We start from the raw sequence: 19,291 nt of genomic DNA on the forward strand, positions 1-19,291 counted from the left end.
GATTGGGGAAGAGCAGTGTGGTTTCAGAAGTGGTAGAGGATGTGTGGATCAGGTGTTTGCTTTGAAGAATGTATGTGAGAAATACTTAGAAAAGCAAATGGATTTTTATGTAGCATTTATGGATCTGGAGAAGGCATATGATAAGAGTTGATAGAAATGCTCTGTGGAAGGTATTAAGAATATATGGTGTGGGGGGCAAGTTGTTAGAAGCAGTGAAAAGTTTTTATCGAGGATGTAAGGCATTTGTACATATAGGATGAGAGGAAAGTGATTGGTTCCCAGTGAATGTTGGTTTGCGGCAGGTGTGTGTGATGTCTCCATGGTTGTTTATTTTGTTTATGGATGGGGTTGTTTGGGAAGTGAATGCAAGAGTTCTGGAAAGAGGGGCAAGTATGCAGTCTGTTGTGGATGGGAGAGCTTGGGAAGTAAGTCAGTTTTGTTCGCTGATGATACAGCACTGGTGGCTGATTCATGTGAGAAACTGCAGAAGCTGGTGGCTGACTTTGGTAAAGTGTGTGAAAGAAGAAAGCTAAGAGTAAATGTGAATGAGAGCAAGGTTATTAGGTACAGTAGGGTTGAGGGACAAGTCAGTTGGGAGGTAAGTTTGAATGGAGGAAGTGAAGTGTTTTATAGATCTGGGAGTGGATTATTTATATATATATATATATATATATATATATATATAACAAGTAGCGGTGATGTGAGAAGGAGATGGAATGAGTATTTTGAAGGTTTGTTGAATGTGTCTGATGACAGAGTGGCAGATATAGGGTGTTTTGGTCGAGGTGGTGTGCAAAGTGAGAGGGTTAGGGAAAATGATTTGGTAAACAGAGAAGAGGTAGTAAAAGCTTTGCGGAAGATGAAAGCCGGCAAGGCAGCAGGTTTGGATGGTATCGCAGTGGAATTTATTAAGAAAGGGGGTGACTGTATTGTTGACTGGTTGGTAAGGTTATTTAATGTATGTATGACTCATGGTGAGGTGCCTGAGGATTGGCGGAATGCGTGCATAGTGCCATTGTACAAAGGCAAAGGGGATAAGAGTGAGTGCTCAAATTACAGAGGTATAAGTTTGTTGAGTATTCCTGGTAAATTATATGGGAGGGTATTGCTTGAGAGGGTGAAGGCATGTACAGAGCATCAGATTGGGGAAGAGCAGTGCGGTTTCAGAAGTGGTAGAGGATGTGTGGATCAGGTGTTTGCTTTGAAGAATGTATGTGAGAAATACTTAGAAAAGCAAATGGATTTGTATGTAGCATTTATGGATCTGGAGAAGGCATATGATAGAGTTGATAGAGATGCTCTGTGGAAGGTATTAAGAATATATGGTGTGGGAGGCAAGTTGTTAGAAGCAGTGAAAAGTTTTTATCGAGGATGTAAGGCATGTGTACGTGTAGGAAGAGAGGAAAGTGATTGGTTCTCAGTGAATGTAGGTTTGCGCCAGGGATGTGTGATGTCTCCATGGTTGTTTAATTTGTTTATGGATGGGGTTGTAAGGGAGGTAAATGCAAGAGTCCTGGAAAGAGGGGCAAGTATGAAGTCTGTTGGGGATGAGAGAGCTTGGGAAGTGAGTCAGTTGTTGTTCGCTGATGATACAGCGCTGGTGGCTGATTCATGTGAGAAACTGCAGAAGCTGGTGACTGAGTTTGGTAAAGTGTGTGGAAGAAGAAAGTTGAGAGTAAATGTGAATAAGAGCAAGGTTATTAGGTACAGTAGGGGTGAGGGTCAAGTCAATTGGGAGGTGAGTTTGAATGGAGAAAAACTGGAGGAAGTGAAGTGTTTTAGATATCTGGGAGTGGATCTGGCAGCGGATGGAACCATGGAAGCGGAAGTGGATCATAGGGTGGGGGAGGGGGCGAAAATTCTGGGGGCCTTGAAGAATGTGTGGAAGTCGAGAACATTATCTCGGAAAGCAAAAATGGGTATGTTTGAAGGAATAGTGGTTCCAACAATGTTGTATGGTTGCGAGGCATGGGCTATGGATAGAGTTGTGCGCAGGAGGATGGATGTGCTGGAAATGAGATGTTTGAGGACAATGTGTGGTGTGAGGTGGTTTGATCGAGTGAGTAACGTAAGGGTAAGAGAGATGTGTGGAAATAAAAAGAGCGTGGTTGAGAGAGCAGAAGAGGGTGTTTTGAAGTGGTTTGGGCACATGGAGAGAATGAGTGAGGAAAGATTGACCAAGAGGATATATGTGTCGGAGGTGGAGGGAACGAGGAGAAGAGGGAGACCAAATTGGAGGTGGAAAGATGGAGTGAAAAAGATTTTGTGTGATCGGGGCCTGAACATGCAGGAGGGTGAAAGGAGGGCAAGGAATAGAGTGAATTGGAGCGATGTGGTATACCGGGGTTGACGTGCTGTCAGTGGATTGAATCAGGGCATGTGAAGCGTCTGGGGTAAACCATGGAAAGCTGTGTAGGTATGTATATTTGCGTGTGTGGACGTATGTATATACATGTGTATGGGGGGGGGGGTTGGGCCATTTCTTTCGCCTGTTTCCTTGCGCTACCTCGCAAACGCGGGAGACAGCGACAAAGTATAATAAATAAAATACATTTCTTGTATTACAGGGCACACAAGAAAACTAGGTGTATTGTGGAAAGGGGGATTGGTCAGCTGAAACGAAGATGGCATGTTTTGCATGGAGAAATCAGGGTCAAGCCAGGAAAAGCCTGTCAAATGATCATGACCTGTGCTGTTCTCCATAATATATGTAAAGAGAGAAATTTACATCTTCCAGATGAAAGTGACCTCGACATTCTACTTGGATATGATTTGGATGTAGCAGTACACTTAACTCACTTATACCCAGGAAATGGACCTCAAGAAGGTCTGCATTACAGAGACTACTTTGCCAATTTACACTTCATGGCAGAACAGTGATTTAGTACCATGCATACTTTTTCAGATTAGAAACATTGCTGGCAGAATTTCACTATGCTAACAATTATCAGATGTTTTAAAACCATATCTTACCTTTGTTATAACGATCTGTAGATTTTCATAAATGGTTTTTCTTCCTGGAAAATCAAACAGCTGACTCTGTAAACATTTATTTCCAGCAAAGAAATACATTAACTTGTTCACACACGAGCATTTAGAGAGAAAAGACTAACAGCAAATTATAAGTGAATTCTTAGAGGTGTTAAAAAGTTTGTTTCAAAGAAAAAATAGACTATTCTTTGTTAGAAATTTTAACTACAAGGAATTAGATTGGGAAGTAATGAACACAGGAACTAATGAGACTTCTTTGGGTAACAAATTAATGGTTAGGCACTGGATGATTTGTTAAGTCAGCAAGAGAACACAATTAGAGGTGGTTATAAACCATTAAGATTAGACTTGGTTTTCACCAAGGCTCTTGAGATACTAAACATAAGAGTATTTGTGTCCAATGGGGAAGAGTGACCACTGGAGGTAACAGTGGTAGGTCCAAAGTGAGGAATTAAACTTACAGAGTAGATACAACTATGGAAGAGCAAATTAAAAAAATGGGTCTTGAATACTTTGATGGCATCAATTGGATTTAGATGGAAGTACTGCAAGGTAATCAGAAAAACTATGAATTTTTGATCATGTATAAGGAAGGTGTTCATAGGTATGTCCCTAAGTTCTCTGAAAGGATTAGAAACAAATCAATTGTGAATAAGGCAAAGGAAGACAAGGACCTAAGGGTGGTTAAACAGGATGATGTATTACCAGAAAAGCATATAAACAGGATTACTGGAGGGGTAATAGAGATTAATGACAAATGTATGAGTGGTTTTTAATAATATGGAGGAGAAAATGCAAGGTAAATGAAATTAAGTAAATACACTAAACCTGAATGGAAAAATTTATTTTCAAATATTTCATAAACTACTCATTAGTTCTGCTAAATTATCACCCTTGGAAGTTTTTCATAGCCTAACTTGTACTGGAGCACCATACTTAGATGAAACTATGATTATTTAACAAAAAAAATAACAAAAAGAAGCACCATTGTTGAAGTTAAAGGTCCCAAAGCCAAGAAATTGCAAATTTAGATGCCATGCACTGCTCCATACTAATGGAAAGGGGTAAATATGAAACTAAATCAAAACAATTATAACAACAGATTTGACTCAAAAATGCTATATGTTTCATAGACTGCAGAAGAGATTAAAATTTTCATTCATCAGGCAGAAGCAAAAAATCTTGCAATAACATTCAGCTGGACCATACTTATATTTTAAGTGCACTCTTCCTTCATCTCATGGTATTTCTTAAGTTGCACTTTCGCCAGTTCAATTTTAGTTTTCTGCAGCTCCATTTGTGCTCTGGCAACTTCCATTTGTGCACTATAGAATTTAATAGTATTCTGCAGTTCTTCAATTTTTAGGGCTATTACTTTTTCTGTGATAAGTTGTCCCCAGTCTACAGACGTATGCCTATGGATCAGTGTTAAACCTGAAGGCAGGGATTTTTATGAGGACTGAGGAGAGGGTATCATAATGGTGCATGTCCTGTGAGAGATAGAAATGAATCTAAGTTAACTGTAAAACATAAGTTTAAAACTCTGGCTGTAATTTTAATTAAATTGTAACCTCATTTGATTTCTTAGACTTTAATACTATCATATATTTACTTATTTTGCTTTGTCGCTGTCTCCCGCATTTGCAAGGTAGCGCAAGGAAACAGACGAAAGAAATGGCCCAGCCTACCCCCATACACATGTATATACATACATACACGTCCACGCACGTAAATATACATACCTATACATCTCAATGTACACATATATATATATATACACACACAGGCATATACATATATATACATGTACATAATTCATACTGTCTGCCTTTATTTATTCCCATCGCCACCTTCGCCACACATGGAATAACATCCCCCTCCCCCCTCATGTGCGAGGTAGCGCTAGGAAAAGACAACAAAGGCCCCATTCGTTCACACCCAATCTCTAGCTGTCATGTAATAATGCCCGAAACCACAGCTCCCTTTCCTATCTATAATACTATTAACAAAATCTTGACTAGCCTAGTAATATGAAAAGAAAACTTTAATACATTCTATAATACTATTGATAAAATCTAGACTAGCCTATTTATATGAAAAGAAAACTTTGATACTTTCTATAATACTATTAATAAAATCTTGACTAGCCTAGTAATATGAAAAGATTCACATGTACATTCCAATTTCAGCAGCACAAATGGTTATCCATGGGGAACAAAGAAAATATATATACAGAATGCTAACCTAATGGTATCCTCACAGGGCTTATCAGTCACAGAATCATAGCTAGTAAGCCCTGAAATTCTGATGATGCTCAGGCTATCAGAACCAAGAATATCTGCTGCATCTGACAAAGGATCAAGCAGAGGCTTATCGCCTGATGGACCACCACCTGTAAAAATACATACTGTAATTAAGAAAAGTGCAAAAGCATTGTATAGCAATAACTTAGCCTAGCCTATGTAAGTTTTTCATATGGCTTAGCTTAGGCCAAGCCTAGTTGCAGACAGACCATGAAAACTATGAAACTGTCTTATTTCCATTTTTGCTCCATAAAGAGTGACCTAGGTCATCCACTTGGGATAACGTTACCCTCAAGCCACCTACAAAATGGGTATATTTCATAAGTTACCTACCTGTTTTACAGAAGGGCCTCCTCTAATACTTAGAGCAATCCTATTCTTGCTTAAGGATATTATGTTGTGATACCTCCTCTGAACTTGTTCCACAGTTCTTGACATGCAGAGAAAAGCTGCATTTATCTGCTGTGTAATGCTCTGCCATGTTTCCACTTTTGTTCTGGAAGTTACCCCATCAGAAATTTTACTGCATACAATCTTCTGAAACAGGAGTGGTGGGAGTATGTGACAGAGTGTAAGAAAGTAAACTCTAGATTGATATGGGTAAAACTGAAAGTTGATGGAGAGAGATGGGTGATTATTGGTGCATATGCACCTGGGTATGAGAAGAAAGATCATGAGAGGCAAGTGTTTTGGGAGCAGCTGAATGAGTGTGTTAGTGGTTTTGATGCACGAGACCTGGTTATTGTGATGGGTGATTTGAATGCAAAGGTGAGTAATGTGGCATTTGAGGGAATAATTGGTATACATGGGGTGTTCAGTGTTGTAAATGGAAATGGTGAAGAGCTTGTAGATTTATATGCTGAAAAAGGACTGGTGATTGGGAATACCTGGTTTAAAAAGAGAGACATACATAAGTATACGTATGTAAGTAGGAGAGATGACCAGAGAGCATTATTGGATTACGTGTTAATTCACATGCGTGCGAAAGAGAGATTTTTGGATGTTAATGTGCTGAGAGGTGCAACTGGAGGGATGTCTGATCATTATCTTGTAGAGGCGAAGGTGAAGATTTGTAGAGGTTTTCAGAAAAGAAGAGAGAATGTTGGGGTGAAGAGAGTGGTGAGAGTAAGTGAGCTTGGGAAGGAGACTTGTGTGAGGAAGTACCAGGAGAGACTGAATACAGAATGGAAAAAGGTGAGAACAAAGGAGGTAAGGGGAGTGGGGGAGGAATGGTATGTATTTAGGGAAGCAGTGATGGCTTGCGCAAAAGATGCTTGTGGCATGAGAAGCGTGGGAGGTGGGCAGATTAGAAAGAGTAGTGAGTGGTGGGATGAAGTAGTAAGATTATTAGTGAAAGAGAAGAGAGAGGCATTTGGATGATTTTTGCAGGGAAATAATGCAAATGATTGGGAAATGTATAAAAGAAAGAGGCAGGAGGTCAAGAGAAAGGTGCACGAGGTGAAAAAGAGGGCAAATGAGAGTTGGGGTGAGAGAGTATCATTAAATTTTGGGGAGAATAAAAAGGTGTTTTGGAAGGAGGTAAATAAAGTGTGTAAGACAAGGGAACGAATGGGAACTTCAGTGAAGGGGGCTAATGGGGAGGTGATAACAAGTAGTGGTGATGTGAGGAGGAGGAGTGAGTATTTTGAAGGTTTGTTGAATGTGTTCGATGATAGAGTGGCATATATAGAGCGTTTTGGTCGAGGTGGTGTGCAAAGTGAGAGGGTTAGGGAAAATGATTTGGTAAACAGAGAAGAGGTAGTAAAAGCTTTGCGGAAGATGAAAGCCGACAAGGCAGCGGGTTTGGATGGTATTGCAGTTGAATTTATAAAAAAAAGGGGGTGACTGTATTGTTGACTGCTGGTAAGGTTATTTAATGTATGTATGATTCATGGTGAGGTGCCTGAGGATTGACGGAATGCTTGCATAGTGCCATTGTACAAAGGCAAAGGGGATGTGAGTGAGTGCTCAAATTACAGAGGTATAAGTTTGTTGAGTATTCCTGGTAAATTATATGGGAGGGTATTGATTGAGAGGGTGAAGGCATGTACAGAGCATCAGACTGGGGAAGAGCAGTGTGGTTTCAAAAGTGGTAAAGGATGTGTGGGTCAGGTGTTTGCTTTGAAGAATGTATGTGAGAAATACTTAGAAAAGCAAATGGATTTGTATGTAGCATTTATGGATCTGGAGAAGGCATATGATAGAGTTGATAGAGATGCTGTTTGGAAGGTATTAAGAATATATGGTGTGGGAGGCAAGTTGTTAGAAGCAGTGAAAAGTTTTTATTGAGGATGTAAGACATGTGTACGTGTAGGAAGAGAGGAAAGTGATTGGTTCTCAGTGAATGTATGTTTGCGGCAGGGGTGTGTGATGTCTCCATGGTTGTTTAATTTGTTTATGGATGGGCTTGTTAGGGAGGTAAATGCAAGAGTTTTGGAAAGAGGGGCAAGTATGCAGTCTGTTGTGGATGAGAGAGCTTGGGAAGTGAGTCAGTTGTTGTTCGCTGATGATACAGCGCTGGTGGCTGATTCATGTGAGAAACTGCAGAAGCTAGTGACTGAGTTTAGTAAAGTGTGTGAAAGAAGAAAGTTGAGAGTAAATGTGAATAAGAGTAAGGTTATTCGGTACAGTAGGGTTGAGGGTCAAGTAAATTGGGAGGTAAGTTTGAATGGAGAAAAACTGGAGGAAGTGAAGTGTTTTAGATATCTGGGAGTGGATTTGGCAGCGGATGGAACTATGGAAGCGGAAGTGAATCATAGGGTAGGGGAGGGGGCGAAAATTCTGGGAGCCTTGAAGAATGTGTGGAAGTCGAGAACATTATCTCGGAAAGCAGAAAAGGGTATGTTCGAAGGAATAGTGGTTCCAACAATGTTGTATGGTTGCAAGGTGTGGGCTATGGATAGACTTGTGCGCAGAAGGTGGATGTGCTGGAAATGAGATGTTTGAGGACAATATGTGGTGTGAGGTGGTTTGATCGAGTAAGTGATAATAGGGTAAGAGAGATGTGTGGTGATAAAAAGAGTGTGGTTGAGAGAGCAGAAGAGGGTGTTTTGAAAGGGTTTGGTCACATGGAGAGAATGAGTGAGGAAAGATTGACCAAGAGGATATATGTGTCAGAGGTGGAGGGAACGAGAAGTGGGAGACCAAATTGGAGGTGGAAAGATTGAGTGAAAAAGATTTTGAGTGATCGGGGCCTGAACATGCAGGAGAGTGAAAGGCGTGCAAGGAATAGAGTGAATTGGAACGATGTGGTATACAGGGGTTGACGTGCTGTCAATGGATTGAACCAGGGCATGTGAAGCGTCTGGGGGAAAACTATGGAAAGTTCTGTGGGGCCTGGATGTGGAAAGGGAGCTGTGGTTCCGGTACATTACTACATGACAGCTAGAGACTGAGTGTGGATGAATGGGGCCTTTGTTGTCATTTTCCTATGCTACCTCACACACATGAGGGGGGAGGGGGTTGTTATTTCATGTGTGGCGAGATGGCGACGGGAATGAATAAAGGCAGATAGTATGAATTGTGTACATGTGTATATATGTATATGTCTGTGTGTGTATATATATGTATACATTGAGATGTTTTTTTTTTTTTTTTTTTTTTTTTTTTATACTTTGTCGCTGTCTCCCGCGTTTGCGAGGTAGCGCAAGGAAACAGACGAAAGAAATGGCCCAACCTCCCCTATACACATGTATATACATACATCCACACACGCAAATATACATACCTACACAGCTTTCCATGGTTTACCCCAGACGCTTCACATGCCTTGATTCAATCCACTGACAGCACGTCAACCCCGGTATACCACATCGCTCCAATTCACTCTATTCCTTGCCCTCCTTTCACCCTCCTGCATGTTCAGGCCCCGATCACACAAAATCTTTTTCACTCCATCTTTCCACCTCCAATTTGGTCTCCCTCTTCTCCTCGTTCCCTCCACCTCCGACACATATATCCTCTTGGTCAATCTTTCCTCACTCATTCTCTCCATGTGCCCAAACCACTTCAAAACACCCTCTTCTGCTCTCTCAACCACGCTCTTTTTATTTCCACACATCTCTCTTACCCTTACGTTACTCACTCGATCAAACCACCTCACACCACACATTGTCCTCAAACATCTCATTTCCAGCACATCCATCCTCCTGCGCACAACTCTATCCATAGCCCACGCCTCGCAACCATACAACATTGTTGGAACCACTATTCCTTCAAACATACCCATTTTTGCTTTCCGAGATAATGTTCTTGACTTCCACACATTCTTCAAGGCCCCCAGAATTTTCGCCCCCTCCCCCACCCTATGATCCACTTCCGCTTCCATGGTTCCATCCGCTGCCAGATCCACTCCCAGATATCTAAAACACTTCACTTCCTCCAGTTTTTCTCCATTCAAACTCACCTCCCAATTGACTTGACCCTCCACCCTACTGTACCTAATAACCTTGCTCTTATTCACATTTACTCTTAACTTTCTTCTTCCACACACTTTACCAAACTCAGTCACCAGCTTCTGCAGTTTCTCACATGAATCAGCCACCAGCGCTGTATCATCAGCGAACAACAACTGACTCACTTCCCAAGCTCTCTCATCCCCAACAGACTTCATACTTGCCCCTCTTTCCAAAACTCTTGCATTTACCTCCCTAACAACCCCATCCATAAACAAATTAAACAACCATGGAGACATCAGACACCCCTGCCGCAAACCTACATTCACTGAGAACCAATCACTTTCCTCTCTTCCTACACGTACACATGCCTTACATCCTCGATAAAAACTTTTCACTGCTTCTAACAACTTTCCTCCCACACCATATATTCTTAATACCTTCCACAGAGCATCTCTATCAACTCTATCATATGCCTTCTCCAGATCCATAAATGCTACATACAAATACATTTGCTTTTCTAAGTATTTCTCACATACATTCTTCAAAGCAAACACCTGATCCACACATCCTCTACCACTTCTGAAACCACACTGCTCTTCCCCAATCTGATGCTCTGTACATGCCTTCACCCTCTCAATCAATACCCTCCCATATAATTTACCAGGAATACTCAACAAACTTATACCTCTGTAATTTGAGCACTCACTCTTATCCCCTTTGCCTTTGTACAATGGCACTATGCACGCATTCCGCCAATCCTCAGGCACCTCACCATGAGTCATACATACATTAAATAACCTTACCAACCAGTCAACAATACAGTCACCCCCTTTTTTAATAAATTCCACTGCAATACCATCCAAACCTGCTGCCTTGCCGGCTTTCATCTTCCGCAAAGCTTTCACTACCTCTTCTCTGTTTACCAAATCATAGGTATGTATATTTGCGTGTGTGGACGTGTATGTATATACGTGTACGTGGGTGGGTTGGGTCATTCTTTCATCTGTTTCCTTGCACTACCTTGCTAACGCGGGAGACAGCGACAAAGCAAAATAAATATTACTTGTTTATTATCTAACCCTTTATTTTCCCTCTTCCCCATGATATTTCCATTTGCAAGTTATTTGATATCAAAAAGATAGGTTTTTAGATTAGATATAGAAAATGCATGTCCACTTTTTTAATAACTTTGTCTGTATTGGCGTATATTATATGCAATAAACTATTCCATTCTTAAACATTTTTCTGGCTAAAGAATTTTTATCTCATCTATAGTCTGGACCTTTCTGTGCAATTTCAGTGAATTTTCTCTTGGTGTGCTTTTGCTTGTTTGGAGAATAATATGGTATTATTTTTCTTAGCCTAGGTAAAACTTCCAACATTTGAAGATTTCTAGAATTTGAATTCAAAGTAACATGCATGTGTTTTTACTTCTTTTTCAAGTCAGCTTGTGTCCCTTGCACCCCTTGAGTTCAAATTGTTCAATATATAATTGTTAAAATGATATGATAGATTCTACTTTTCACATACCTTTTGTACACATTTTCCATCAGCACCTTCTTACTTAAAGCATGAATTGATAACTTCGAATTTAGAAAATTATTGTAAAAACTCGGTAAACTATACATAGGTCTTACATCCTTCTGAACATGGCCAATAATGATAGTTTCAAAACATTCAGACCATAATTGATAAAACATGTTATATTTTTCAAATACAGTATTTTCTCCACAGTTCTCTTCAGAAGGTTGCTGTCTTGCCAATGAATTGATAATCATATAAATAAAAAAGAAATAAAAGATATACCACAATGATTATATAGGAGGGTATTGATTGAAAGGGCAAAGGCATGTACAGAGCATCAGATTAGGGAAGAGCAGTGTGGTTTCAGAAGTGGTAGGGGATGTGTGGATCAGGTGTTTGCTTTGAAGAATGTATGTGAGAAATACTTAGAAAAACAGGTGGAATTGTATGTAGCATTTATGGATCTGGAGAAGGCATATGATAGGGTGAATAGAGATGCCTTGTGGAATGTTTTAAGAGTATTTGGTGTGGGAGGTAAGTTGCTAGAAGCAGTGAAAAGTTTTTACCAAGGATGTAAGGCATGTGTGTGAGTTCCTAATAGGAAGAGAGGAAAGTCATTGGTTCCCAGTGAATGTCGCTTTTCCGCAGGGGTGCATGATGTCTCCAGAGTCGTTTAATTTGTTTATGGATGGGGTGGTTAGGGAGGTGAATGCAAGAGTTTTGGATAGATGGGAAAGTATGCAGAATGGTGTGGAGGAGAGGGCTTGGGAAGTGAGTCAGATGTTGTTCGCTGATGCAACAGCGCTGGTGGCTGATTCGGGTGAGAAACTGCAGAAGTGTGTGAAAGAAGAAAGTTGCAAGTAAATGTGAATAAAAGCAAGGTCATTAGGCTCAGTAAAGTTGAGAGAAGTTAATTGGGAGGTAAGTTTGAATGGAGAAAAAATGGAGAAAGTGAGGTGTTTTAGATATCTGGGAGTGGACTTAGCAGTGGATGGAACCATGGGAGCAGAAGTGAGTCACAGGGTGGGGGAGGGGGCAAAGGTTTTGGGAGTGTTGAAGAATATGTGGAAGATGAGAGTGTTATCTCAAAGAGCAAAAATGGATATGTTTGAAGGAAAAGTGGTTCCAACAATATTACATGGTTGTGAGGTGTGGGCTATGGATAGGGTTGTGCGGAGGAGGGTGGATGTGCTAGAAATGAAATGTTTGAGGACAATATGTGGTGTGAGGTGGTTTGATTGGTAAGTAATGAAAGGGTAAGAGTGATGTGTGGTAATAAAAAGAGTGTGGTTGAGAGAGCAGAAGAGGGTGTATTGAAATGGTTTGGTCGCATGGAGAGAATGAGTGAGGAAAGATTGAGAAAGAGGATATATGTGTTACAGGTGGAGGGAACGAGGAGAAGTAGGAGACCAAATTGGAGGTGGAAGGATGGAATGAAAATGATTTTGAGCGATTGGGGCCTGAACATGCAGGAGGGTGAAAGGCGTGCAAGGAATAGAGTGAATTGGAACGATGTGGTATACTGGGGTCGACGTGCTGTCATTGGATTGAACCAGGGCATGTGAAGCGTGTGGGGTAAACCCTGGAAAGTTCTGTGGGGCCTGGATGTGGAATGGGAGCTGTGGTTTCGGTGCATTATACATGACAGCTAGAGAATGAGTGAGAATGAATGTGGTCTTTTGTCTTTTCCTAGTGCTGCCTAGCAGGGGGGAGGAAGGAATGCTATTTTATGTGTGGCGGGGTGATGACTGGAATGAATAAAGGCAGCAAGTATGAATATGTACGTGCATATATATGTATATGTATGTATACACTGAAATGTATAGGTATGTATATGTGCGTGTGTGGGTCTGTATGTATAAACATGTGTATGTGGGTGGGTTAGGCCATACTTTCATCTGTTTCCTTGTGCTACATTGCTAACATGGGAGACAGCGACAATGTATAATAGATGGTACTTTTGGATGTTAATGTGCTGAGAGGTGCAACTGTAGAGATGTCTGATTATTATCTTATGGAGGCGAAGGTGAAGATTTGTAGAGGTTTTCAGAAAAGAAGAGAGAATGTTGGGGTGAAGAGAGTGGTGAGAGTAAGTGAGCTTGGGAAGGAGACTTGTGTGAGGAAGTACCAGGAGAGACCGAGTACAGAATGGAAAAAGGTGAGAACAAAGGACGTAAGGGGAGGTGGGGAGAAATGGGATGTATTTAGGGAAGCAGTGATGGCTTGCGCAAAAGATGCTTGTGTCATGAGAAGCGTGGGAGGTAGGCAGATTAGAAAGGGTAGTAAGTGGTGGGATGAAGAAGTAAGATTATTAGTGAAAGAGAAGAGAGAGGCATTTGGACAATTTTTTACAGGGAAATAATGCAAATGATTGGGAGATGTATAAAAGAAAGAGGCAGGAGGTCAAGAGAAAGGTGCAAGGGATGAATAAGAGGGCAAATGAGAGTTGGGGTGAGAAAGTATCATTAAATTTTGGGGAGAATAAAAAGATGTTTTGGAAGGAGGTAAATAAAGTGCGTAAGACAAGGGAACAAATGGGAACTTCAGTGAAGGGGGCTAATGGGGAGGTGATAACAAGTAGTGGTGATGTGAGAAGGAGATGGAGTAAGTATTTTGAAGGTTTGTTGAATGTGTTTGATGATAGAGTGGCAGATATAGGGTGTTTTGGTCGAGGTGTGCAAAGTGAGAGGGTTAGGGAGAATGGTTTGGTAAGCAGAGAAGTGGTAGTAAAAGCTTTGCGTAAGATGAAAGCCGGCAAGGCAGGGGGTTTGGATGGTATTGCAGTGGAATTTATTAAAAATAGGGGTGACTGTATTGTTGACTGGTTGGTAAGGTTATTTAATGTATGTATGACTCATGGTGAGGTGCCTGAGGATTGGCGGAATGCTTGCATAGTGCCATTGTACAAAGTCAAAGGGGATAAAAGTGAGTGCTCAAATTACAGAAGTATAAGCTTGTTGCGTATTCCTGTGAAATTATATGGGAGGGTATTGATTGAGAGGGTGAAGGCTTGTACAGAGCATCAGATTGGGGAAGAGCAGTGTGGTTTCAGAAGTGGTAGAGGATGTGTGGATCAAACTCTTCGCGTGACGACAATGGCGACATATAGCAGCAATAGGAGAATAGTCGTTGGAATCACTTTAGTTAAGTAGTATATTCATAGATGGCAGGACTAGCAAAGGTTTTGCTTTAGGCGTCGTCTACACCTTTTAACAAAACGAGCGACGTTCAAATCATGGCTCATAGCGGAACTCGTAGGTTTGACTCATCTTTTTCTATAGACAAGAGAGACTGCTTAAGTACTCACTTACAATTTGCAAAATTCCATAGATGAGTAGGCTATAAGAGAATTCATGTGCTTTCCAGCGCAAGTATCATATAGTGCATTGTATCACCTCATGTGCATGTGTCCTTCATTTGGCAGAGGGAAAATATCATTTTTAGATTTGCAGTCATATATCTGGGCTAATCAGTATACTCAATAACAGTTAATGCAAATATCAAAGGCATTACTGGTATTAGAATTTTTTTTTTATTTAATTCTACAATCAAAAAGCTAACCTTTACACATACACACGGGTATATATTTACGTCGTATTTTCAGTAAAATATATGTAAATCTACAGTGTACATAGATATTGCCAAAATAAGCTTAAACTCACGTATGTACAAAATACAACAAAGATCTACTGTGGACGTTTGGCTTGAAATGATAATCATAGAAAATGGTAATTAGTCATTGTAGAAAATGGTAAACTTTTTTAGGGGTACCAAACAAATGCTATGTATTTTATAGGGTTTAAGAAGTTGGGATACATTACTTTATATATATCGACTTGTACATTTACTTACGTTTTATCTATATGCCATCGACCTATAAACTAGGTAAGGTTAGGTTAGGTTAGGTTAGGCATGAAAACCATAAGAGTCTTGTCATACTTGTACGAATGCCTATGGAGTTCCTTGGTCGTAGGCGCCTTGTTTCTCCTTTTTGTTGTTGGTTTGTTAGAAGACGGTACGGGGAGACCTAAGTTTCTACCACGGCGCCTCGGCAAGTACATGCATCATGTCGGTTGGCCGTGCGCGTGCGAATCGTAGTATTAGTGTTCGACCCCAATGCCGCCGCCGCAACAACACCAGCAGCAGCAGCAGCATCAGTAGTATCCTTCTTCAATGCCATTGCACCCAGTCTAATAGATATCCTTGGTCTGTCTTTTCGAAGACATTCTTCTCCATATGGAACCGTCATGGCACCCGCTGCGGCACGGGGGAGACGACGCCTCACCCTTTATGGCTTTTTCCTATTGTGAGTGTTGCCTGCCTTCCCCCGACGCTTCAATGCAGCACATTTCCTGAGAATTCCACAAGATGGGATTTTCTCCTTGTTTTAAAAAGGGGCGGGATGTTGTGGTGGCACCCGCCCCAGCCAATTGTTATGATGATGATGAGACGGTAAGGGGGGACCAAAGCTTCTGCCTCGGCAAGTACATTCATCATGTCGCTTGACTTTGCGCGTGCGATTCGTAGGTCTTAGTGTTCTACCCCAATGCCGCAGCAGCAGCAAAGGGGGTAGATTGGGTAGAGTTGAGAGCTACAGTTGCTGCTCTAACCCATCCCAAATACGGATCAACCAAACCCTGATGTGCTGTATCGAACCGTTTGCATACAACTTACGTACCAGCCTGGGTGCCGTGAGTGGCAGAGCAGATTCCTTACTGCGATCCACTAAGGTTTAACCCGGAGAAAGGTTAGGGGATTAGTCACGCCAATCGATGGCAAAAGCCCCTACATAGTAGACATATAGATTAAGAGTTGTGTATTTCGCCACCGTAACTGGACCTCCTACGCCTGCATCGAAAGTGAGAGTGAGGAGGAGAATGAGGAGGCGGCTGGCTGGGTGTGTGTTTGTGTGTGGTATGGAATGCGAGAGCGCGCGGGAGGTAGATTAAGAGGAGTTGTGTATTTCGCCACTGTAACTGGACCTCCTACGCCGGCATCGAAAGTGAGAGTGAGGAGGAGGAGGCTGGCTGGTGTGTGTTTTTGTGTGTGGTATGGAATGCGAGAGCGCGCGGGAGGTAGGGGGGTAAGCCTTCCTCCTCCTCCTCCGCCGTCACCTCTCCCGCTCCCTCGCTCGCGTACGACGTTACTAAAACAACCGGCAATCTAGTGAGTGATGTCAAACTCCGCGAACGCAATGTGGGTCGATCGATAATGGTCCACTGATGTTCACCACCACCACCGTGTGTGAGGAAGGGAGGGAGGTGGGTCGGCTGCGCGTCATCGAAAGCGAGAGTGAGGAGGAGGTGGCTGGCTGGCTGGCTGGCTCGGTGTGTGTGGTATGCGCGCGGAAAGGAAGGAGGGTCGGCCGCCGTCGCCGCTGCTCTCTCGCTTAGGTTAGGTTTAACTCGGAGAAAGGTTAGGGGATTTGTCACTCCTATTGATGGCAAAAGCCCCAACGTAGTCGACATATAAATTAAGAGTTGTGTATTTCGCCACCGTAACTGGACCTTCTACGCCGGCATCGAAAGTGAGAGTGAGGAGGAGGAGGAGCAGGCTGGCTGGGTGTGTGTTTGTGTGTAGTATGGAATGCGAAGCGCGCGGGAGGGGGTGCGGGGGTCGTCCAGCCTTTTCCTCCTCCGCCGCCACCCGCCCGTTCCTTCGCTTGCGCACTACTTACTAAAACAACAACCGGCAATCTAGTGAGTGATGTCAAACTCCGCGGACGCGGTGTGAGTCGATCGATAATAGGCCACTGATGTTCACCACCACCACCGTGTGTGAGGAAGGGAGGGAGGTGGGTTGGCCGCGCGTCTTGGAAAGCGAGAGTGAGAAGGTGACTGTCTGTCTGGCTGGCTCGGTGTGTGTGGTATGCGCGCGGTGAGGGAGGAGGGTTGGCTGCCGCCGTTGCCGCCGCTCTCGCTTGTTGTTAGGTTAGGTTAGGTTGGGTTAGGTTAGGATAGGCTCCTCTAGGTTAGCTTAGGTTAGGTTAGGTCGAGGTGGTGTGCCAAGTGAGAGGGTTAGGGAGAATGATTTGGTAAACATAGAAGAGGTAGTAAAAGCTTTGCGGAAGATGAAAGCCGGCAAGGCGGCGGATTTTAGATGGTATTGCAGTGGAATTTATTAAAAAAGGGGGTGACTGTATTGTTGACTGGTTGGTAAGGCTATTTAATGTATGTATGATTCATGGTGAGGTGCCTGAGGATTGTTGGAATGCTTGCATAGTGCCATTGTACAAAGGCAAAGGGGATAAAAGTGAGTGCTAGGTTAGGTTAGGTTAGGTCGAGGTGGTGTGCCAAGTGAGAGGGTTAGGGAGAATGATTTGGTAAACATAGAAGAGGTAGTAAAAGCTTTGCGGAAGATGAAAGCCGGCAAGGCGGCGGATTTTAGATGGTATTGCAGTGGAATTTATTAAAAAAGGGGGTGACTGTATTGTTGACTGGTTGGTAAGGCTATTTAATGTATGTATGATTCATGGTGAGGTGCCTGAGGATTGTTGGAATGCTTGCATAGTGCCATTGTACAAAGGCAAAGGGGATAAAAGTGAGTGCTCAAATTACAGAGGTATAAGTTTGTTGAGTATTCCTGGTAAATTATATGGGAGGGTATTAATTGAGAGGGCGAATGTATGTACAGAGCATCAGATTGGGGAAGAGCAGTGTGGTTTCAGAAGTGGTAGAGGATGTGTGGATCAAGTGTTTGCTTTGAAGAATGTATGTGAGAAATATTTAGAAAAGCAAATGGATTTTTATGTAGCATTTATGGATCTGGAGAAGGTATATGACAGAGTTGATAGAGATGCTCTGTGGAAGGTATTAAGAACATATGGTGTGGGAGGCAAGTTGTCAGAAGCAGTGAAAAGTTTTATCGAGGATGTAAGGCATGTGTACGTGTAGGAAGAGAGGAAAGTGATTGGTTCTCAGTGAATGTAGGTTTGCGGCAGGTTTGTTTATGGATGGGGTTGTTAGGGAGGTGAATGCAAGAGTTTTGGAAAGAGGGGCAAGTATGCAGTCTGTTGTGGATGAGAGAGTTTGGGAAGTGAGTCAGTTGTTGTTCGCTGATGATACCGCGCTGGTGGCTGATTCATGTGAGAAACTGCAGAAGCTGGTGACTGAGTTTGGTAAAGTGTGTGAAAGAAGAAAGCTGAGAGTAAATATGAATAAGAGCAAGGTTATTAGGTACAGTACGGTTGAGGGACTAGTCAACTGGGAGGTAAGTTTGAATGGAGAAAAACTGGAGAAAGTGAAGTGTTTTAGATATCTGGGAGTGGATTTGGCAGCGGATGGAACCATGGAAGCGGACGTGAATCATAGGGTGCGGGAGGGGGCGAAAGTTGTGGGAGCGTTGAAGAATGTGTGGAAGGCAAGAACATTATCTTGGAAAGCAAAAATGGTTATGTTTGAAGGAATAGTGGCTCCAACAATGTTATATGGTTGTGAGGCGTGGGCTATAAATAGAGTTGTGCGGAGGAGGTTGGATGTGCTAGAAATGAGTTGTTTGAGGACAATATGTGGTGTGAGGTGGTTTAATCGAGTAAATAATAATAGGGCAAGAGAGATGTATGGTAATAAAAAGAGTGTGGTTGAGAGAGCAGAAGAGGGTGTTTTGAAATGGTTTGGTCACATGGAGAGAATGAGTAAGGAAAGATTGACAAAGAGGATATATGTGTCAGAGGTGGAGGGAATGAGGAAAAGTAGGAGACCAAATTGGAGGTGGAAAGATGGAGTGAAAAAGATTTTGAGCGATCGGGGCCTGAACATGCAGGAGGGTGAAAGGAGTGCAAGGAATAGAGTGAATTGGAACGATGTGGTATACCGGGGTCGACGTGCTGTCAATGGATTGAACCAGGGCATGTGAAGCGTCTCGGTAAACCATGGAAAGTTCTGTGGGGCCTGGATGTGGAAAGGGAGCTGTGGTTTCGGTGGATTATTACATGACAGCTAGAGACTGAGTGTGAACGAATGTGGCCTTTGTTGTCTTTTCCTTGCGCTACCTCGCGCACATGCTGGGGGAGGGGGTTGTTATTTCATGTGTGGCGGGGTGGGGATGGGAATGAATAAAGGCAGACAGTATGAATTA

General features: G+C 42.4%; 1 long non-coding RNA gene across 1 annotated transcript; it reads right to left on the minus strand.

Annotated features, from left to right (window-relative positions):
- Positions 1–2,777: 2,777 nt before the first annotated feature.
- Positions 2,778–17,385, minus strand: LOC139754885 (uncharacterized). The gene is made up of 3 exons (XR_011713964.1): positions 16,893–17,385; positions 5,236–5,831; positions 2,778–4,481 (listed from the first exon to the last, which is right to left on the minus strand). It is a non-coding gene; the product is annotated as an uncharacterized lncRNA (long non-coding RNA).
- Positions 17,386–19,291: the final 1,906 nt, after the last annotated feature.

This window comes from Panulirus ornatus, chromosome 18, assembly GCF_036320965.1.
Source record: "Panulirus ornatus isolate Po-2019 chromosome 18, ASM3632096v1, whole genome shotgun sequence".
NCBI classification, from domain to species: Eukaryota; Metazoa; Arthropoda; class Malacostraca; order Decapoda; family Palinuridae; genus Panulirus; species Panulirus ornatus.